Source organism: Pantherophis guttatus, chromosome 1 (genome assembly GCF_059756535.1).
Source record: "Pantherophis guttatus breed Tessera chromosome 1, ASM5975653v1, whole genome shotgun sequence".
Lineage (NCBI taxonomy): Eukaryota > Metazoa > Chordata > Lepidosauria > Squamata > Colubridae > Pantherophis > Pantherophis guttatus.
In genome coordinates this window covers 193,332,203-193,356,409 of record NC_142063.1, presented here as the reverse complement: position 1 = coordinate 193,356,409, position 24,207 = coordinate 193,332,203, and the positions used below count along the sequence as shown (strand labels likewise).

Here is a 24,207-nt window from a genome sequence, read left to right as displayed (position 1 = left end):
GTTTTAAGTCACAGAACAGGGTTACGGGTTATGGCTTTTTTGTTTGTCGTTTAAATAAAGTTTTGCAATGTGGTTAAAATGTCATTTATTCATATTAAGTAGGTCCCTCTTCTTTCCCAGACTATACCCATATACTGTATATTTCTATATACAGTAATATATAGTATTTCTATATATTATTTTTCTCCAACTACAAACCCTCCAGTTGGGTGGAACCAATTTCCATAGTCCCATCAAGGAAGATTAAGTTAAAGAGTAGAATTGCAGCAGTAGCTGATGTATAAAACCATGGACTGTGTACCAAGTTGGGGAGAATTGCTTTATAATCTGGTGGGAATTTGGAAGACATATTGATAATACTTTAAAATCATTAACCCATTTATTTAAGAATTTCTGCTTGAATATGACAAACCTTTTTAAGTGATCAAACCATTAATTTGGTGAGTGCTTTTTTTTTTTTTTGGTTAAATGGTTTCAGGGCAAATTTCACATTGCTTCTCTTTCTCAGAGGAGTTCATTGTTTGCTACCTCACAGTTTATTTGGCTTAAGGAACACATTAACTTATCTGGTCTGCAGAATTTAAACATCTGACAAATGACAGTACCGTTCATTTTATTCATCAACTAATTGCTTTGCCACCTGGAGCTGAAGCTTTATATATTCAGCTTCTAAAAGATCTGAAAAGGATCTCAATTATTCTTTAATTTGTTCCTTGAATGTAAAGTAGGAAAATCTGGCTTAATCAAACATTGTCTCAATTCTATTGGGATATGTCTAGTTACCTTATAACAAGGTAAGCTTTCATTTAATCATATGATACAATAATTCCCTGCTTTCAGGCCAAGTATTCTCTTAGTTGCAATCAATTTTCTACTGGAAAAAAAAATTATAAACATTGTCTCTTTGCTGAAATCCCAGCAGAGAAAAAGGGACTGCTTTTTAATCCAACCTGCTGTGATTTCAACCACACTAATAATCTCAGTGCCAGAAACCATGAAACTCACAGACATTCATAAACCAATCTGTTTATATTGGCACACGGTGACAAGAAGATTTCTTACATGAAGATGGGGGGGGGGATTGATTAAATGATGTCTGGGGTCCAAGACCACAGCCAAGAATCAACAGCATGGGCAGATCAATGCAAGGAAGTGAGGCTGAAGAGGTACAGATGAGGATATTTCAAGAAGAAAACATTCGCAGCACCAGAATAGGAAAAAGAAGAGAATTATTCAACTCCTCAACAAAGAGGACATCAGTTTCAGGGTTCTATTAAAGATCTGACTCGACCAAGGGATTAACATTGCCCCAGTCTTGCCTTATGGAAGCCGTAGCAAGTGCTAATGAAGAATATGCATTGCTTATGTCTTGCTGATGAGAACTCATACACATTCTCTGCTTATTTATTTATTTATTTATTTATTTATTTATTTATTTATTTTGCTTTTAATTTATATGCCGCCCTTCTCCGGAGACTCAGGGCGGCTTACAATATAGCCTTCATACTTTTGTATATTTATACAAAGTCAGTTTATTGCCCCCACAATCTGGGTCCTCATTTCATCTACCTTTGAAAGGATGGAAGGCTGAGTCAACCTTGAGCCTGATGAGATTTGAACTTGCAGTAATTGCAAGCAGCAGATGTTAATCTGTTAATAACAGTGCTTTAGTCCACTGTACTACAGGCTCCTTGTATATGCCTTATATAGCCAAAATACATCAGCTGGTTTAAAAACTGCAATGAACAAATGAAGTCCAGTCTTTACATGAGGACTAGTTAACAACTCAATTGTAATTATATGATTGACTGTTTCCCCACTCTATTCTAATGTGTTTGCTTGTTTATTTTTGATTTAGAGCTGTGTGTGAACCTATCCACTGAATTATGGTCTGGCACAATGACTTGTTCAACAAATCATTAGATTATCATTCTTGAATGATTGACTACAGTGCTGATACTTTTAAGGTCCTGGGGTATATACATGGGGTATTCTCTAATATATTACATCTCACTAAGCATTGCTTCTTCTTATATATTAAATACAACCAAAATGGAAAGTTGGGTAAAACAAGGCAATAAAATTTCCCCTACAAAGGTCAAACATTGGTTCTCAGAACAAGCTAATTTCACAGAGCTATACAATAAAAGATGGGTCAAAGAAACAGCCTGCGTGCATGTAATCCTTTTTTCCTTGGAGGAAAAGTAGATATAATAACTTAAAACAATGAATATATATATATTAAGATCAAAGCACTCAGAACCACCAAGCACAGTATTAATAAAACAAGAAGCACTTGGATATATATGCCACCCAACATTCTGAGTGGCTTAAAATTGTTAAAACATTTAAAAGCAAAGAACAATATAACAACACAAAAACAACACAAGACAAAAAAACAACCATGGCAAAGAAAAACCAAGAGGGAAACAGAAAAAGAGAAAGGAGAATCAGTTGTCTTCTCCAAAGACCTGGATGAAGAGCCAGGTCTCTAAGCAACTTTGAAATGTCAGTTAAGCAGCCATCTGAATTGGGGAGGGGCTCATTCGAGAGGGCAGGTGCTGTTACAAGAAGACATGCTTTGAGGTCCTGAGAGGTGGCATTATTTAATCAATGGAACCTAGTGCATACCAACCTGCCAGATTGAACCCAGTTGGACAGATGCTATAGGAGATTGATGATCCCTCAAGTAATCAGGCCTATGCCAATGCCAATCTAGAGCATAGAAGTTGTGACCAGCACCATGAATCATACCCAGAAGCAAACTTGCAAAATAGAGGTGTGACATGGGCTTACTATCACTGCCTGCACCACTGCATTCTGGACCAGCTGAAACTTCCAGGTGATCTTTAGAGGTAGCCCTATGTATAGCCACATATTCTAAGAATGCAATGGCATACTTTGATTTCAAAGGAATCCTAGATTTGTCTTGTTTATCATTTACTCTCCATTGTCCCTTTCAGCTTCCCAAATTCTCAGGCACTCTTCATGTTAAGATGAATTTTGGAATGCCTCAGGTACATATAGAAGGCCTCAAGTTGAACACACACACACACCCAAATACATACACAGGAAGGATAGAAACTACTGCATTCTATTATGGCTCTCTTATCACAGATGTAAACTGCTGGACTAATCCTAATGATAGCAGATTAACATAACAAATGAATACATAACATAGTATCAGCAGAACTGCATAGAAATACCTTAATGTAAATTATTAGCTAGCTCATCCAGTCTCCTCTGTAAATTTGTTTTTCAGTGGCATATAAATTTAGCTGTTTCTATATACAAACATTCATTGTCTGAATGTTTCCACATGCATTGCTCTTAATACACTTGCAAATATTTTAAAGGAAAGCTCAATACAGATATTCCTCACATTCGCCATAAATAATGTGACTGTGAAAGATTGGCTCAAAATGATATGGGAGGGCAATTTGTTTTTGTGGCATTTTTTCTGACTTCTAGAATGCATTCATAAACAATTCAGTAGCACATCAAGGGCTAAAAACAGTCACTCCACCTCCACAAATCAGTGTACTCCGGGGGAAGCCCAATACAAATTTGTGATGAATTATGCCTTCAACTATAATCTATATATCAGAAAAGAACACTGCTGCAGAAAATGTGTATTTAAAGCTTACGTAAATTGAAATATGCAGTTTGATGAGCTGCCTTATCAAATTCAAATCCAGCAGGGAGATAATCTCCTACTACAACCAAGTACAATAACATAGTCAGCAGTCTAATTACAGTAATGACCTACAGCTACAGTATTGTCTTTAATTAAGTCTTTATTGGTAGGTATTCACCACTTAATATTAACTCTAACTACCGTGGTATATCTTCTGCATTTTCACAAAGAATTCCTGTCAAAAGAATGAAAAGGAATACTTCAATTTAAGTGCCATTCTTGGACTGAAACTATCCAGATGCATTTAACAGTGCAAATGCTATAACACAGAATGGTATTCAAATGCAATAAATGTCTCAGTAGATCAGCGGAACACCACATTTGGAACTGCCTTGACAAATAGATAAATGAGACCTCTGCAGAGGTGGGTTTCAGCAGGTTCTGACCAGTTCCGGAGAACCGGTAGTGGAAATTTTGAATAGTTCGGAGAACCGGTAGTAAAAATTCTGACTGGCCCCACCCCCATCTATTCTCTGCCTTCCAAATCCCAGCTGATCGAGAGGAAATGGAGATTTTACAGTATCCTTTCCCCTGCCATGCCCACCAAGCCACACCTACAGAACCGGTAGTAAAAAAAATTTGAAACCCACCACTGGATTTCTCCAATATTCTGGCAAGGCACAGTCAGAACTGAGAAAAATGAATAAACCATTGATTAATTTAACTTTTTTTTTCAATCATAAACTAAGAACTATTTAAACTTGGTTAAAAAGATCACAACACTGTTCTTAGTGGCCACAACAATATGATAAGCACTGTTAATTTATTTGTTGGTATCCCTAATAGACATCTAGACATAAACGCAGATGGCTTTTAAGGAGCGCATATTAGAGGTAGGGAGGGGGAAAAGGTGGATATTTCCTGTTGTTACAGTAACACTATGATTAACACAAATAAATGAATCCTTGAGTAATTCTGTCATTTGTTCTTGACTTTGACAGACTCAGAGGCACCAGAGAAAAAAGGTTGTTTTCTACTTGTTTACTTAAGCAGTTCTTTTGCCAACTCCATGCCCTCTTCTCGACTGCTCCCTGTCTTCCTCAGACGTGAATACTTTTTACACAAGCAAGCACACAAGGACACCTTTCTATACACAGATAGTGAGGCTTATGCAACATGAATCTTTGATCCTTGGAAGGTCACCTTTAACTATTATATCTGCCAAATGTTTTTCTAGAGTCTTCAAGAAGAAAAGGAAGAAAGTCATAATTGAATTAAGATGAGATGTGCAAGTTGAGTAGAGAAGTCTGATGAAGGCTTGGTTGCTAACTCCAGAGACCTCCAAAATGTATTAGTAAATTATCCTTTAGAAGGCAAAACTTGGTAAATACATGACTGGATACCAATCATTTTAACTTATACTTAACTTTAATTCAATGTAAATGAAATCAAGTTTTATTTTAATCTTGCCCTCTGCCACCCACTAATTTTTAGAAGGCAGTCAATTGGAAGGCCAACTTTGGCCTGGAATAATTTGTGGATCCCTGAACTGATCCATCTACTTTTTTTCTGCCTTCTTTTGGTTGGTTGATTTTTCTCATTCTATGTTGATGTACGATTCAGGCTGCTTTTAGATAGGTGATTCCTAGCTCTATCAGTCACAGGTATTGCTCAGCGATTCCATATTATTTTCCTACATGGATTTTCTGCTGGTAGAAAAAGGACAGAAGCTACCACAAAGCAAAGAAGAGTTGCAAATCAACTGGAAATATAAATACAATGCAAAGAAATACAGAGACGCATGCAAACCACTATTTCACAATAAGCGTCCAAAATGGAAAGTTGCAAAGCTATTTTTAAATTACCTTCATTTAAGGGAAAGAATAATTCAAAATGAGGAAAAAACATTTTTCCTCTCTCAGGTCATGTGCCCAGATGAGTTTTCAGTATTCTGGGATAGCAAAGCAAAAAGCTGGGAACAGAACTAGGTATCTAAAAGTGTACAGAAAACTATACTAGAATTAACAAGAGATGCCTTGTTAATCATTCTGTATCTTAAGAATTTTTCATCATGAATTGTTCATAGTGTCATCAGGATGGCCAAGCAACCCTGGCTTTAATTCTCTCCTCATGAAACTGGTCTTGCTCTTGCCTCTGATTTACATTGAACCACTGATCACAAAATACAGGGGAGAGAGAAAAGACTCAGAGCAAACTATTATTGCACCCACAATTTGTTCTCTGACACAGCAAGGGCTGGATTCACTTAGGCACCTTTTGTGGAAAGAATCTTCTCTATTCTTCTAGTGCACTGGTGTCAAACTCACGGCATCAAGTTGTTGTCATGGGATGTATCACAACTTTTTCCCCTTCGCTAAAATGGGGTTGGGCATGGCCAGCATGTGGCGCATCCAGCCCGTGGGCCATGAGTTTGACACCCCTGTTCTAGTGGGTGGCTGTTGCCAACTCTCGTGACCCCAAAATTTAAGCCTCTCCTGGATCAGCAGTAGTGACCATCTGTTTTTAGTACACCAAATGGTCCAATTCAGCTATTTCTTGATTCCTTTGTTCCATTTACAACATTTAAGAAAGTAGTTTATTTCACCAAGCAGGATATTTCTTTCTATCATGGAAAGTTCTAAATATTGAAAGCCAATTCTCTTCAAAAGCCAGTAACAGTTTTAGCTTATGGCAGTCATAATTTAAACCAGCCTATTTTGAGTTTTCTTGATGAAACAATCATCTAGCAACTAAACTATAATGCTGCCACTTATACTCTGAAATTTGAAATTTATTTATTTATTTATTTATTTATTTATTTATTTTATTCACATTTATATGCCACCCCTCTCCCGAAGGATTCGGGGTGGCTCACAACAATAAAACGACAACAATAAAATGAAATAGAAAAATAATTCAATTAAAAACCCAACAATTAAAACTGAATTCCCAACCGATCAGGAGATTTGTTGAAAAAGCCATGTCTTCAGGTCGCCGCGGAAGGAGCGGAAGTCGGGGGCCGTCCGGAGCCCAGTAGGTAGCTCATTCCAGAGGGTCAGTGCAGCCACAGAGAACGCCCTCATCCTGGGCGCCACAGCTGACATTGCCTGGCCGATGGCACCCGAAGGAGGGCAGTCCTATGTGAGCGCACTGGGCACAGGGAGGCCAGTAGGAGGTGGTCCTGCAAGTACCCCTGGCCCATGCCATGAAGGGCTTTATAGGTAAGAACCAGCACCTTGAAGCGGATCCGAAGGACCACCAGCAACCAGTGCAGCTCGCGCAAGAGAGGTGTAACACGGGAGTAATGGGACGCCCCTGTAACAACCCATGCGGCTGCATTCTGGACCAGCTGGAGCCCCTGGGTGTACCCCAAGGGCAGCCCCATGTAGAGGGCATTGCAGTAGTCCAGACGAGAGATAACGAGAGCATGAGTGACTATCCAGAGGGCATCCCTGTCTAGGAAAGGTCACAACTGACGCACCAGGTGAACCTGTGCAAAAGCCTCCCTGGTCACGGCCATCAGATGGTCAACTAAAGACAGCCGCGAATCCAGGAGGACGCGAAGATTGCGAGCCCTTTCAGAGGGAGTAAGCCACTCCCCTCCCATCAGTAGTGGTGGGGCCGCTAGCTCCTGGGATGCTAGCATCCACAGCCACTCCGTCTTGGAGGGGTTGAGTCTGAGCCTGTTCCTACCCATCCAGACCCGCACTGCCTCCAGGCACTTAGACATCACGGAAAGGGCTTCCCTGGGTTGGTCTGGGATGGAGATGTAGAGCTGAGTATCATCAGCATACTGAGGATACCTCACCCCAAAACTGCAGATGATCTCACCCAGCGGCTTCATATAGATGTTAAAGAGCAAGATATTAAAGAAATGGGAGAAAGGATAGGAGGAGAAAAAAAGGAAAGCTTAATGGAACGGCATTTACATGAAGTTTAGAAATGAAAGGTAAATTCTACCCCTAGCCATGACATTAGAGAGTCTGGGTCTCTATCTATCTATCTATCTATCTATCTATCTATCTATCTACCTACCTACCTACCTACCTACCTACCTACCTTCCTATCTATCATCTATCTATCTATCTATCTATCTATCTATCTATCTATCTATCTATCTATTAATTGTATTTGCTACACTTTACTGTGTATTTTCTTGTTATTTGAGGGGGGGGACACATAAATAAAGTTAGCCTGGAAAATCTTGCTGGCTTTCACAAGTCATTGCAACTTTGATCCAAAACAAGAACTTAGGTACTGATATATTTATTTGTTCGCTTATTCGTTCATTAAATCTGGGCAGTCACATTCAGAGGAATGTAGTTGTCTTCTGATCAGAGAGAGAGAGGCATTATATGCATCTGCCATGACACCAGTTAGAACGTAATCACCTAACTGAGCAAGTGAAATTATCCAAAATACGATTTGAGAAAGTTATCTCTGCAGCTATAACAGGAAGATGACAGTGAAATGTCCAAGGGTATGTATGCATGTACAATAGATATATATATATATATGTATCACATTTTTAATGTCTCCCATTGCAGATATGACTTTGAACAGAGTACAATAAAACAACTGGTTAAAACAAATGTAAAACAACAATTTAAACACAAGTATAAATAAGACCAAGGGAGGATGGAAGAATATGACTCTTGTTCAGTGGAGACAAAGAAATAATTGTTGCTCAGTAATCAGTTCCTGGGCAGATTGACAAAAGAGAATAAATGCAACTCTCTTGAACTTTTCCTGGGCTCTAGTCTGTATAGTATCTTTCGGGAGAGGAGTGGCCCTTCATAAGGAACTGAACCTGTCACCTGCCGAGAAAGACCAGTTTAACAGGAAGGCAATGTGGAGAGGTAATGTCTCTTTTTCAGCATTCTCTAGAGAAGGAGGACATCTGAAAATCTCATATTTTAAAAGAAAAAGAAATATATACCCATATAAATACATACACATATATACATATGCACACACATCCTCCTTCTTTTTTTGCATTGTGCTACAGTAAAAACACAAGAGATGAGAGATAGCATATTTTACACTTGTTTGGTGTTTATACATCATGATAAGGTTTGATTGTGAAGGAATCTGGTTTATTGTGAAGGAGTGACTTGACTCCTCTCACCAACAAAGGCAGTTAAATAAATCAGAGAAGGTTTTTTTTCTTCCTGACTTCATTTATTATGAGTGGGAAACAGTCTTGTCACTATTCAAAAGACAGAACTTTATAAAACCTGTGGATGCATGACACTTTATGTTACATAGGAGGAGATCCAAATAATTCAAACAGAAGGTTGCTCTCTCCAATAAAATTTGATTGAAAGTGCTGCATCATATGTGCCTGCTCTCCTCTTCTTTAATTTAATTCATAGTGTTAAGAAATCACTTGTACCACTTGTATGAGTGGAATGTTAAATTCCAATCTGAAATAGAATGTCTCAAGAAAAATTAAGTGGAATTGCAAGGTGATCATGCATCAGTCTTAAAGAAAGCACATTTTTACATTTTGGCATTTCCTTACAAAAATGAAGTATACTTTTCTATTTATCCCTGGCATATGCACTTGAAGTTGAAGTTTGGGTGGGGGGGGGATGTCAAGATTCCTGTACTGTACACATAGACATTAATTTAGATTGTTTAACATTCTTCTAGTGTCTTGGACTTCTAAAGTACAGACATACAGAGAAAGTGATCACCAGTTCAGGATCTCCTTCTCCTCCTCCTTTTCCTATTCCTCCCATCAATCATCTTTGCAAGAAGATGAGGGGGGGGATAATAAAATGTCTAATTTATCTACTTATAAAATGTCTACAATGAGAAGGAAGATGACTTTCCTATTTTTACTGCAAAATGATATCTCCAGCTACAGCATCCTTGACTTCCAACAATTTCATAAAATCTTAAAGAAATTATAAGGGAACTCCAGTAGCAGTGCATTCAGAAAGTATTCAGACCCCTTTCACTTGTCAATTTTGTTATGCTGCAGCCTGATTCTACAGTTTTTGAAATTCACTTTTTTTTCTCATTAATCTACACTCAGTACTCCATAATAACAAAGTAAAAACAGAATTTTAGAAATGTCTGCAAATTTATTAAAAAGAAAAAACTGAAATATCACATTGGCATAAGTATTCAGACCCTTCCCTCAGTACTTTGTTGAAGCACTCTGCTTTAGTGCATCTGTTGTGGTCCGCCAGCAGCCTGCGGAGCTGGCAGCAGAGTCAGGCAGTGAGGAGGCTGGGGAAGAACATGGGTCAGTCCTGGAGTCTGGGGAAGGCCCAGATGAGGGCTCTGCGTCAGAGGCAGAGATGGGGCCAGGGCCATCTGGGAGTGATGCATGGACTTCAGAACCTCCAGAGTCGGACAGGAGAGAGGCAGAGGAACAGGAGGAACCTGTTCCTAGTGTGCGCATGCGCAGAGCTGCCAGAAGGCATGAACAGTTTAAACAAAAGGGACGACTCGGGAGTAAGGCCTGGAGATGATTGGCCCCTCCCATAAGATTTAAAAGAAAAGAAAAGGCACGTGGGGCCTTTGCAGGAAAGCAACGTTGTTAATTCTGTTCCCAGTCAGCATCTCTGTTTGATTCTGGACTCTGTGACTTTGCCAAGTAGGTCTTTGGCAGCGTGTCAAAGGAGCTGAAGGTTGGTGATTATCCTGAAGGACTTCTCCCGAAGGACTTTTTGCAACTAATTTGGGACTCAGCTGTGAATGAAAGTAATTCACAGCTGTTGCAATAAAAGAGGTTTTTGGGACTACTGGTGTGTTTTAATGACTCAGGAAGCCTAGGTCATAACAGCATCAGACATTTTATTGTAGCCTTCCCCAGATCTATGCCTTGCAATAATCCTGTCTCTGAGCTCTGAATACTTTCTGAATGCACTATAGCCATGATGGCGAACCTATGGCACGTGTGCCACAGGTGGCACGCGGAGCCATATTAGTGGGCATGCCACTCAGCTCTGGGGCGCATGTGCGCGCCGGCCAGCTGATTTTTGGGCCTTCTGGGCCCACCAGAAGTAGGGAAACAGGCTGATTCCTGCCTCTGGAGGGCCTGGGGGGGTGGGGAAGGCCCGTTTTTTCTTTCTTACCTGGCTCCAGATCCTCTCTGTGTATCTGGGAAGGCGAAAACAACCTTTCCCACTCCCTTGGAGGCCCTACGGAGGCTGAAAGGGCCCATTTCCCCACTCCCGGTGGGACAGGAAGTGACTTTTTTCCTGTCCCCAGCCTCCAGAGACTCCTAGAGAGGCTCCTACAGACTCCTAGAGAGGCTCCTAGAGACTCATAGAGAGGTTCTGGAGGCTGGGGACAGCAAAAAATGTCACTTCCTGTCCCACCGGGAGTTGGGAAATGGGCCCTTTCAGCCTCCGTAGGGCCTCCAAGGGAGTGGGAAAGGCTGTTTTCACCGTTCCCGGATACACAGAGAGGATCTGGAACCAGGTAAGAAAGAAAAACGGGCCTACCAGGCCATCATGTGCCAGGAGCAGGGGGAGGGAGGAGGGGGTTGCACACACATGTGCATGGGCACGTACGCACGCGACCCTCCCCCACCCCACCCCTCTCCTGGCACGCGATGGCAAAAAGGTTAGCCATCACTGCACTATAGGGTGAGAGCCTTCAAACCAGGAAGCATGGATGATTGGAAGGGTGACAGGAAGATAACATAAGAGCAATGATATGCAAAGGTATATCCACAGCAGTATCCTCTGTCATTCTGTAATAAGGCAGTAAGCTCTCAAACAAAATGGAAGACAAATTTTGGCTTATACCACATCATTAGTTCTGTTTATTTTTTCTGTTTATTTGTATGTATTAGTAGTACAGGTAGGCCACAACTTATGACCACAATTCAGCCCAAAATTTTTGTTGCTAACTGAGGCAGTCATTAAGTGAATTTTGGCCCACTTTATGACCTTTCTTGCCACAGTTGTTAAATAAATTACTGCAGTTGTTAAGTTAGTAACACGGGTGTTAAATGAATCTGGTTTCTCCATTGACTTTGCTCATCAGAAGATCATAAAAAGTGATCACATGACCCCAGGACATTGCAACCGTCATAAGTATGAATCTGTTGCCAAGCATCTGAATTTTGATCACGTGACCCTGGAGATATTGCAATGGTTATAAGTGTGAAAAACTTTTTTTCAGTATAGTTGTAACTTTGGTCACTAAATGAATTGTTGTAAGTTGAGGACTACAACCTGTATTTACTGTAGCAAAACCACAAAAATATTAATAGGTCTGGTGGCCAAGTTATAACCCTAACTCAACTAAAATACATAGGTATCGCTTGAAAAATAAATCACTTACAGGCCCTAGGAAAACAGTACTAATAGAAATAAGAACAGCTTCTTTTTTTCTCTTTCCTTTTTTTCCCTGCATGAAAGGGTTCCACAGATCATAGAACTTTATGATTGGGTGGTTAATGGACTATGATAAGACCCCATCTCCTTCTCCCCACCCCCCCCACCCCGACCTGTGTTCATCTTGCTCCTTTCCTACCATTTTTGTCAATGTTAAGTTAATCTAATGATACTAGGTATTGCTGTGAGGTTTTAATTTTTTATCAGATTTTTAATGATGGTAAGCCACAAAGAGTCACCTCCAGGTGGGATGGGATAGATTGGATGGAGAGAGAGGGGGAGGGAGGGAGGAGGGGAGGGAGGGAGGGAGGGAGGGAAAGAGAGAGAGAGATGGATGATGGATGGATGGATGGATGGATGGATGGATATAGATAGATAGATAGATAGATAGATAGATAGATAGATAGATAGACAGACAGACAGACAGACAGACAGACAGACAGACAGACACAGACAGACAGACAGACCGACAGACAGACAGATATGGATGGATGGATGGATGGATGGATGGATGGATGGATGGATGGCCAGACAGACAGACAGACAGACAGACAGACAGACAGACAGATAGATAGATAGATAGATAGATACTGTAGATAGATAGATAGATAGATAGATAGATAGATAGATAGATAGATAGATAGATGATAGATAGATAGATGATAGATAGATAGATCAAAAAGTATCTTCTCCTTTCTTTTCCTCTCTTCTCAAAATTCAGTAAATGTTTCAGGACCTTTGACAGACAGACAGACAGACAGACAGACAGACAGATAGATAGGTACTGTAGATAGATAGGTACTGTAGATAGATACTGTAGATAGATAGATAGATAGATAGATAGATAGATAGATAGATAGATAGATAGATAGATCAAAAAGTATCTTCTCCTTTCTTTTCCTCTCTTCTCAAAATTCAGTAAATGTTTCAGGACCTTTGACCTTGACCGATGTATTTCCCTTGCAGATTCTTGGGTCATCACTAAAAGAACAGCTTGATTTTTGCCATTCTGATATTTCTAACCAATCACCCAAAATCTGCTTCTGCCGTTTGACAAATAGATTTCCAAGCCAGTGTTCTTCCTATTTACATAATGGGATGGCAAACAGTGAGTTTTCACAATGCCCATTTGGGCTTAAGCTACTGCTGGAGTCACCAAGATCATATTGCAAATAACCTCTCCAAAAAGAGCAAGCTTCATTAAAGGCTTTTCATTTGGGAGAGGCCATAGTTGGATGCAGACAAATGATTATCTGCTTTTGCTTTTAACAAAAGAATGGTTGCTCTTTTAAACAGCCAGATGTTTTGCCAAGTTGAGGAATAACACATTCCTCTCTGCCCTAGCATAAAGACTGAACTTGCAGTCAAAGGACAATAGCTTAAATTTACTTTATAAATTGATATATGATAAACACGGAGATGTTGCTTTTCTCAACACACTGCAACTAAAAATTCATTAAAACTCTCAGTATCCTCATACAGTATTTGAATAATATCAAATACTTCACCCTAAATTATTCACCCTGAACTGGGTGAATAATATTACCCAGTTCAGGCCCCAAGAACCAAGAAAAAGAAATTTCTGAGCAGTTTCCTTTATTGCTTCTGACCTACAGATAGAAATCTTGCCAAAGTAAAGAACTATTTGCATCACTATATAGACATGCTGTAGATATTGCTAGGGAGGAACCTTCTTAACTCTTTCTCCCTACTAAATGCTCCATACTTCATTGTCTCTTTGCCCTCTGGAATGCAGCCCCTCCCTCCTGGGAATCCAGACTGCACTCCACCACAACAGGATCCAAATGGTGGTTCATTGTCTTCCTTGATCCAATCCTGTCATCAAAAGTTGAGTGAAGGAATGCCCTATCTTGACTGCTTCACAGGATTTGGAACCTTCCAGGAGCCACAAATAATTCTTTTTTTAAAGTAAATGAAAAATGTTTTCTCTCAACTAATGGGGAATTCTCCTCCAATTCAGCCCCTGTTGATGAATGGTTAATCCCACACTGCTATTTGCCTTGGTTTCCACATAAAACAGCATAATTTGTTTAGTTTGTAAGAAATAAGACATAAGTAAGAAGGGACTTACAAAGGACACGGTGGCTCAGTGGCTAAAACGCTGAGCTTGTCGATCAAAAGGTTGGCAGTTCAGCGGTTCGAATCCCTAGTGTCGCATAACGGGGTGAGCTCCCGTTACTTTACTCCCGTAAAAAATGCAAGTAGAAAAAATAGGGACCACCTTTGGTGAGAAGGTAACAGCGTTCTGTGCACCTTTGGCATTTAGTCATGCTGGCCACATGATCACGGAGACGTCTTCGGACTGAGCTGGCTCTTCGGCTTTGAAACGGATATGAGCACCTCCCCCTAGAGTCGGGAACGACTAGCACATATGTGCGAGGGGAACCTTTACCTTTACTGAGTAAGAAGCACATCTCCACTGTGGATTGTCTTGGGTGGGGTTCTTATTGCTACTCTCAGTTCCCGAGTGTCACAGCAGTCCTTGACGATTAGGAATATTCACTACCTAAGTTTGCAGGAGATAAGAAGAGAGTTTGGATGCATAAATGACCAGTTGTAGGATATCAATTACAAATAAATAACCTCCTTATCTTTCTTTATTATCATTGTGCATCACATTCATGAATGATTAATGAGCTCACTAGTAAGTGATGGGCTTAATTCTTAATAGTCTTAAGAATTAAACATTTATTTTTTAAAAAAAGCTGTCTTAACCACCTTGCTAAACATTATAAGGGGAGGTATTGCACAAATCTATGGAAATAGGCTATTCCAGAGGGAGGGAGGGAGGGAGGGAGACATGATTAAAAAATAAATAGCAACCAGAAGTAAGACATTTCCAATTGTTCAAATAATTTGGTCAGCAATGAGGTAAGGATTAACAAAACTGACAACAAAAAACAAGTTCAAAAAGAAGAAAGAAGAAAGTCCAAAAAACTTTGAGGAAATGTTTCATTGTTGGATGATATAAAAAAAAAAAAGATGAAAAGCATCTACAGGCAAGTGAAGGGTAGAAATAGTGTTGTATAACAACTAAGCTTTAAAACTATAATGACATAAGAAAGAAGACAGCTTGCAACAAAATTGACCTTGCATTCAATTGATTGGATTCTGCAAATGTCAAATAACAAGTTTTTACTGCCTTGCATAAAACTGACTTGTGGAAGCTTTTCTTGCTACTGTAAAATTTATATTTCCATGTTTGAGCAGAATTTATGCGAATCCTCCATATCACTAGGTGACAATATTAGAATCGTGATGAAGTACTTGTTCATTTGGCATGTACAGAAGATCAAGACAGTAAAATAGGGGCTGATGAGGCGCCTGGGAAATTTGAGGCTGTGAACAGAAATATGCTAGTTGTGACTGCTGTAAGATCTAGTAAGTGCTGGATGTTATAAGCAAAAACCCAAAAGCAGGAAAAGTTCTTGAACTGTGAGTAACAGCTGAGTGGCTTGAATCTAAGGGGGAAATGCAAAACCCATCACCAAGTACTGAGAATAACACCAATACATGTGGACAAACCAACAATTTTTACTAAAGCCCTAGGTTAGAGTCAGCCTGGCCTAAGGCTGCCTGGTTTGGAAATAATTTCTTGACAAAGCTACCACTAGTTGTGGTCCTCAAAGATACATGTGTATTTGATTCTCAACAAAGGTGCAGGTGGGCTAGTGCAGCTGATACACACTTGGTGAAGACTCAAGGAATAGTGATAAGCCCAGTGGGAAGTCCCCAAAATAGATAACTGTGTATGCCTACTGTAACTCTTAAATAATGGCAGTGTTGAGGTCTGATAGCTAATGAAAACATTTGTCCTTTAAGGTTATCATCAAAAACAGTTTCTTTTTACAACCATAGCAACAAATCATGAAGGGAGTTCATGGTTGTTGTTTTTTTACCTAGGTAAACTCATTACAGATCTAGGATGGAATCTTTATTCAGAGCTATTAAGTCCTTTGAATAGGAGGCGTTTCCCCCCTAAGCTCATCCTCCTTGGCAAGCACATTAGTGACCTTAGTCTGTAACACTATCATAAAACAACACTGGTTGTAAACTTTGAGACATGCTTTTGAGTGGCATTTTAAAGTGTACCTGAACTTGATGGTGATGGGTTCCCATGACTCAATAATGATCTCACCCCATATTCAGCAAGCCTGATTACAAAGTGGGATAGACAGCAACTGGGGTCAACAAATATCCATGATGGGTTTCACTGAATCTGCTGTACAAAGCAGGTTTTCTCGCATGAAATAGAACTGAAATGTCAAGGTCAAAGTGATGAAAGTTGCCTCTTTGGCATTCTTTGCAAAGGACAAAGATAGCCCAGTTTACAAGACCATGGTCAATATTAAAATAAGACATGGAAAGGACAATATTCATTCACATTTGTGGATTCTGGACCCAGTAACATTAACCAAATGTCTTGTTAAGAGGATGTTCCTCAGAGGAATCAGATATTTAACAACAATCCTGGAATCCTGAGACCAACCAATTCAGATAGTGTTGCAGCATTGCAGTCCACTACAATGTTTAATAATCTCAATCTCCACTTAACATCATTGTGGGCTTCAGGGAAGACATTAGTTATGTTGTAGCGCGGGAATAATGAGAGGCACAAGCAAGCTAGTGACAACAGCTCTTTAATTCAGGGTGAGACTTCAGCAAAGAAACACAGGCAACAGCCCTCTTTATATACTTTTCAGAGGCAACCATGAACCAATCAGAATTCACTGAACATTTGAATTTCCCACACAAAATAGATACATACATAACAAGTTACATCTCTGTTTTCATCTAGTAAGTATTTGAATAAAGTATATGCCCTGTTCCTAATAATTTGTTAGTAACAGCCCCACATACCTGTAGTAGGATATACTGTACAGTCTTACAGAGCTGCTTTAAAATATGAGTGATGTCCCACTGAGTCTCTACCAACCAGACCCAAATATTGACAACTTGGGACCAGTGCTGGAGTTTTTCAAGAATGAAATAAATTGAGGATGCAAGATAGAAATTGTATTTGTATACCATACAGTGCCCCTCTGTGGTGGAGATAGGTGGTTTCTAAATTAGATAGATAATAGATAGATAGATAGATAGATAGATAGATAGATAGATAGATAGGGATGTCTGTTTGTTTGTTTGTTTGTTTGTTTGTTTGTCTTGAAATGTGTTTCCTTCTTCCTGGGAAACTGTTGCTACCTCATAGTCCATCATACTACCTCCCCCTCATAGGTACCAGCTAGTGGTGAGTTGCCCCTGGTTCAGACCGGTTCGCTTGCTTCGCTCACGCGCGCGATCCCATTGCAAACCAGTAGTAAAGGTAAGTAGAACCCACCCCTGGTACCAGCCCTCATATTTCTAGATGCTTGGACATTGGAGGAACAGTTCCTGGCTTCTGTCACTCTTTAATGGGCAACAGGAGAATAGCAACTGGGCGCTAAAGGATTTGCATGAAATAATTCACATAATGACTGTCTATTACAAAAGATATTTCAATATCTTTAAAGATAAAAGAAATGTGATACAAAATAACTTCCACTATATATGGACCTGGGGTCAGATTTCACCTAGTCAGGTGACCTCTCTTTCACCTTGCCGTCTTCTAGGCCTCTGTTGTCAAGGGCTACAAAAATATACTATATGCTTCTTAATGGAAGTGTTGTTGGTCCCTTAAATTAAAGAATGGCTAACCAAGCTGTGAGAATATGCTTTATGTCTAGAAAGAGAGAACAATCAGGACCTGCAAACCCAAAAAGAGTTGAAGTGTGCTTCCTTCTCTTGTAAAAAAAAATAGCAATGTCCCCTGAGCATAGGAATGCAGTTTGTTCTTACAAGAACTGTTTGTCCTCAGCATACGAACTGTAATGGTTCTGTGCTGAAAAGTTCTTAGTTCTGTATAGTTCTTAGATGTCATTTATAAGAAGCAGTGACTTCCCAAATATGAATGTTTTGCTCTAAATATTTTATTCATCATCTTGAAAGAAAATATTACATAAAGTGTTTTTAAAAAAATTCCCCAGTACTTTGAGAAAAATGAAAAAAGTGCTCAGCAACCCTAAAGAATTGCAAGGTTTTATTCTAAAGATTTCTGGATTATTATTATTATTATTGTTTTGAATCTGCACATTTCTATCATCCCTGAAATCGCCTGCCTGCCTGCCGGCCTGCCAGTTTTTGCCTCTTCTCTGAAAGACAAAACAAAGATGCTTTACTCAGCAAGATCAAAGTCATCAAATGTTTCTAAAAGGAGTTGCCGCTTGGAAATCAAGCTAGGACTATCAGTTGTAGACTGTAAAAATGACAACTCCTAAAGTGCCGTTTCTCACCTTTAGCAACGGTAAAGATGTTGTGAGCTTAACCTCCCAGAACTCCCCAGCCAATTGCCTTTTAGAGTCTGCCATCTATTGGTCATCTGGAGGATTGCAGCCCATATTTGCTTATCTTCTCTCTTACTGCTCTTTGCTCTAAGGGGGTGGGGGGAATGATCTCTGAGCAGGAAATTAGAGACTTGTATTTTCAATGTCTCTTTTCCATTGTATGCCTCCAAAGGTGTGAAGCTACAGATAATCACACTGTTCATTTTATTATCAGTGTTTCTTTGCTGAGGTGAAGAACTCCATGAATTGGACAGCCAAAAAGATAGAGGAAAAGATCTGATGGAGTGCTAATTTAAGCTGGCAGGGCTCTAAGTGGTAAAATTGCATGTGACTTTCCCAACATCTCTTATTTTTCCCACACTTGCAATATTATCCTTTGGTGTAGTCATGTGGTAATCACTGCAATTAGTGCACTCTTTTCCTTGTCATCTGATTAGCATTTGGAAAAATGATGCCTTGCCTATTTTTTTTTAAAAAAGTCCCCTTTGAGTTCCTTTTTCACTTGTTCTTTTTTCTGGCTCTCTGCATTTATTTTTGTCTCTCTTTCTCCTGCGCACATTCCTGCATATCTTCATCACCCTCCTCTTCCTCTTCCACAATATTGATTTTCCTTTATGGAAAAAAAAACTGACACAGAAAGCATCTAAGAGAGCAACACTCAAGAGCTCATAAGGTCCATGTGAGTCCCCATTTCCAGAGCTTCAGCTTGCTTGATCAAAAACATATTGAGAAGCTGCCAAGAACTTCCATAGTTGCTGTCTAGAACAAGGAACCTGCCAACATGGGGAAACAACTCAATGTCTTTGCTATCCTACTATAGCTATAGTTTTTGTAGATTTTTCTAAAGGTACTTTATGGTGTCCAGGTTGTGTTTCAATCTCATTGTCACTCTTAGACAGCTGTACTAATTCATGTCTGGTTCAGCTGCAGCATAGAAGGAATTTGACTGTTCTGTAGAGTAATGAATTATTGGGGTAAGAAGTTCTTGGGGGGGGGGTTTTGTTGTTGTTTTTTGTTTGTTTGTTTGTTTGTTTGTTTTTTATTTGATTTATATGCTGCCCTGCTCCGGAGACTCAAGGCAGCTTACAATGCGTTAAGCAATACCCTTCATACTTTTGTATATTTATACAAAGTCAGCTTATTGCCCCCACAATCCGGGTCCTCATTTTACCTACCTTAGAAAGGATGGAAGGCTGAGTCAACCTTGAGCCTGGGGAGGTTTCAACTTGCAGTAATTGCAGGCAGCTGGTGTTAATAACAGTGCTTTAGTCTGCTGCACCACCAGGGCTCTTGTTTGACAGGAACTTGCTCTCGTTCTGCTTCCCAGCTCCTTCTTTCTTCCCTCACCCTTTTGTGACTACAGTGGCATGACAAGGCCACTTTCACCCAAGGTTTTAAAATTAAGCCAGCCTGGCACAGATTCTCATAAGACATAAAGGACAAATGCAGAGGATGACATTTTTATTTTTATTTGATTATTTGTATCCCACATTTATTATTGTTTTTATAAATAACTGAAGACAGTGAACATATCCAATATACATTCCTCCTCCTATTTTCCCCCACAACAACCCTGTGAGGTATGCTGAGCTGAGAGACAATGACTGGCCCACATCACTCATCTGGCTTTAATGTGAGGACTTGAACTCACATTCTCTCCATTTCTAACCTGGTGCCTTAACCACTAGACCAAACTGGCTCTCATGTTTGATGATATTATGGCCTAGGTCAGGGGTCTCCTGAGCTTTGCTGGCCGAGGAACTCTGGGAGTTGAAGCCCACAAGTCTTAAAATTGCCAAAGTTGGAGACCCCTGGCCTAGGCTGTTGTTGGACATGCCTGTGGGCCCTCCGGAGAGAGTACTGCTCAGCTCACCCAGTAATATTGGCATTTGCAGTATGGCAGCTGTGGGTTGAAGTGAATTGCTTAACTGAAGGTAGGAGAATGAAAATGGAGTCTGAGTAGAATTGACTCAAAAATCCAATAGTTGTTTCATATCATCCAGGATAAAGGTCAGTTTAAATAGATTGGGTTTGGTATTTGTGCGTGTATGTGTATGTTTGAGCCTTTGGAAGGGTGGGTTAGTCATTGTGGGTGGTATATATGTGTGTGTGTGGTTGTGTGTCTATGCCTTCAAGTTAATCGAGTGTTCTGGTGACTGCCTTCACAGGTCCATGCAGTTTTCTTGCAACTATTTCAGAAATGGATTGCTATTTTCATGCTCCTAGGATTGAAAGAATGTGATTGATCTACGGTAGTTGCCCACCTGACTTTGTCCCTAAAGCAAGGCTAGAACTCACCGTCTCCTGGCTTCTAGGCCAATGCCTTTAACCATGACATCAAACTGACTCATTTAGATATGATCATGATCTTTATTATGACTTATTTAGATATGAAATAGGAAGAGTTTTTATTGCTGTTTGTGCCTTCATGCAGTCAATTTAACTATCACCCTGTCCCTTTTTATACCTTGGCATGTCTCTCTGGAAGTCTTTTCAACTAGCTCAGCTCTGATACTGTAGGTGAGTTAAGCTAAGCAGACCTTTTGACTTTCCCCAGGTAGCATGTTGAACCCATCTGGGAGAAGTGCCACACAACTTATCAGGTTTCTGCAGTTCTTCTGCCCAAAGCACACTGGGGCAGAGTGGAAGGCAAAAGTGTCTGTTATGAATAGATTTAAAGGCTGTACTCTCAAGTTGCAGGGCAGATTTAATGTTATTTATTTGATTTCTAAAACCAGCTATCTCAACAAGTGACTCTGGGCAGGAAACCTGCAGATGGGGGTTTAGGCTTAGGGGTTTTGAAAAATCATGACCTCTTCTGGTTTTCTTCCAGCCTGCTGAAGTCAAGGCTCTGTGGTGCCTCCATGTAATTTCATTAAATTTTTTTGGTGGAACAGAGAAATGGCTTTGCAACCCATCCACCCTTGAGAAAGGATGGCCAATCTATCCAGATCAGTGGTGGGTTGCCCCCGGTTCGAACTGGTTCGCAAGAACTGGTAAGCAGGTAACTGGTAACCAAAAATCGGCAGGAGGCCCCGCCCACCATCCCGGATTTCATCATTGGCGATCTGCGCATGTGCAGAAGCAAGGCGTGCATGCGCGAGCGAAGCAAGCACGTGCGATCCCATTGCGAACCAGTAGTAAAGGTAAGTAGAACCCACCCCGATCCAGATGTTTATATTCATTTTATATGCTGTATTATAGGCCAACATTACAGGGAAGAATAGACTAGTGCTGACTCAAGAAAATATGACACCCTTAGATCACATTGACTAAGAGTGCCACCTCCTTCCAATGTGAAGATTTGCATTTTTACATTGATTTGGAAGGAGGGGCAGTGTTGGCATCGCCTAAAGTTTGGTATCTTAGGCCAGCAGCACATATTTGGCATTAATCCAAAATTGCCCCTCCCCCAGTGGAATAAGCATCAAACCTCTCACCTGCCCTAGCTAAATACACCTCCATGTGGCTGAGAAGTACTGCCTTATCCTGCATATCTTTTATTTGGAAAGAAAGCTCTGGGACTCAGCTCTTAAGTTTCACATTCCACCATCAGATGATGAGAAAACTGTAATTATCTTGTCTTTATTCTAAGGGAGAGAGATGCAGCAGAACAGAATGTGTGCAGAGGATCAAATGGAAAAGCTTGTCATTAAAAAAAAATACGGCTAATAAAAATTCACCCTGCCAAAAGAATATCATGAAATAAATAATAGCCGGGATTTAGCAATGTTTGCTTCTGCCAGTGGGAGATCAATAAGGGATTCCCAGAAAGGGCAGAATGACAGCCTTGAGTAAAGGATTCAGCTTCCAGAAAAATATCAGCTTGCTTACTTGTTTGATTTTTAAATATGCAAAGGTGCAATCCAAAATTAAACAAGCCAGATTTGGGTTGGACAGTTAAGCATATGTTCAAATATCTTTCCCACTCAAAAAAGACTTACTGCAAGATTGCTTAGCTCCGTGTGTGTCTATTGTACTTCTGGTTTCTAGTCCATAAGGTTGTGATGATAATTTTGGAAGAGGGTGGGGAATGGGAACAAGCAGTAATACTACAAGTAGTAATGTTGTTCAATCAAGAGTTCTAGATATTAAAGACAGGAGTTTATCATTTGGTGTAGACCTCTATGTCTCCCAAAGATCACAGAAGTGAAATATTCATGCAGAATATAGACACCTGACAAACTAGCTTTGTTTTCATTTAGGGTGCACATTTACACTCAAGAAAGTTTATGTATGCGATTGGTGAAGCACAAGATATACAACCATTTATGGCCCCTTTGGCTTTGTTAGGCCTATACTTTGTGCTTAGAAGGCAGATTCCTCAGCCTGCAAGGGAGAGGTCAGTGGCAGCTGGTAACCTAGACTTCATATGCTGCCTGTTCTATGAAGTGGATGGGCAGAGAATTTTTAATGCACAGTAATATTCTTTGGGTGTTTGGGTCTTTGGGTGTTAAGTGAATTTCGTTGTATGGGTATACTGTGTATACACGTACAATGATAATAAAGTTGTTGTTGTTGTTGTTGGTGGTGGTGGTGGTGGTGGTGGTGGTGGTGGTGTTACATTCAAGCAGCTTGAAAGCTCAAGCAGCTTTCTGCTACTGTGAAGGTTAGACACCAGAAGTACAAGAATCGGTCTCAATCTGCCAAGTTTCCCAATTGATCTCAGAGGAAGCAAAACTTACCCAATTTGGACTTTTGAAATTTGATTCAGATGTTCAAATCCATTTAGAAAAAGTGCACCGATGCATGAATCAAAGCTTGTCAGATACACAAATCAGGTCCAGATTTGTTCCAAAGTGACTAAGAGGTGTCCAATTTAATGTGATATTTTTACTTTGGAGATTCAGTGCAGAAATTCAGATCAGCCTGTCAGATTGATACAGTCACCTTCAAACTGAATCTCCAATTCCAATATTTTCACAGCCCTACTAGAAACCATGCTTTTTAATATCTCATTATACTTAAATATCTCCAGTTTTTTAAAGTCATGCAACTAATTTTAAGAGGCATGAATTAACATATTCGATCATCTTAGATTCGAAGAGTGAAGGAAAATGATGCCTCTGCATCCATAATTTTAATGGAAATGGAGATATTTTAATGACACAGGAAAATAGTCTATGAAATGAGCTCTTTGGTTATCTGTATTTACTTCTTTACATAACACTGTTCGCTACACACTTCTTCCGATAACAGGCAAGTTTCTTACAGCACCACAAAAGAGCTTTATACTACTCCATACTGTCTCCTCAACCTGGGTCCTGACAGTCCTTTGATTCAAACTTTCTGGAGACATCCCCAAAAACTGTAACCATGAGTTTTCCTACCAAATTCAGTATTTTGATTTGTGTTTTTTGTTCATTTTTGCCAGTGAAGTTTTGTGATGATTTTCCATGGACTGATATTTCATCTCTGGTGATAATAATGAGCTAATGTTTGTTAACTGTTACCGTGCAGTGAAGAAATTCCTCACCATAATTTTTGTAGTGTGACAACAATTTCCAACTCTTGGAATTTTAATCTCTACCATCAGCATGTAAAAAAACCCATCTTACACAAAACTTCCCATATTGAAGAAGATCCACAATGTGATACACATGTTTTTCTTAAATGCAAAGATTGACAATACTTTTCCCTGTAGTGATCCATGATCTGCTTTTAATGAATTAATCAGTTTCTAATGCGAAAGTCTTCACTTGATGTCACAAGTCTTCCATTTCATTCTTGATCTCACAAATCAGCTTTTCACAGTCCACCATCTTTAAACTTTTTGGCCCAGCAATGCCCAATACTCACATCAACA

At 39.8% G+C, this 24,207-nt stretch overlaps 1 long non-coding RNA gene across 1 annotated transcript in view; it reads right to left on the bottom strand.

The window, feature by feature from the left end:
- LOC117674446 (uncharacterized) overlaps window positions 1-24,207 on the bottom strand; it is a 73,737-nt gene that overhangs the window by 26,950 nt on the left and 22,580 nt on the right. Inside the window, exon 2 of the long non-coding RNA XR_004593863.3 lies at window positions 14,414-14,527. This is a non-coding gene — a long non-coding RNA (uncharacterized LOC117674446). The remainder of the gene's footprint in view (window positions 1-14,413; window positions 14,528-24,207) is intronic.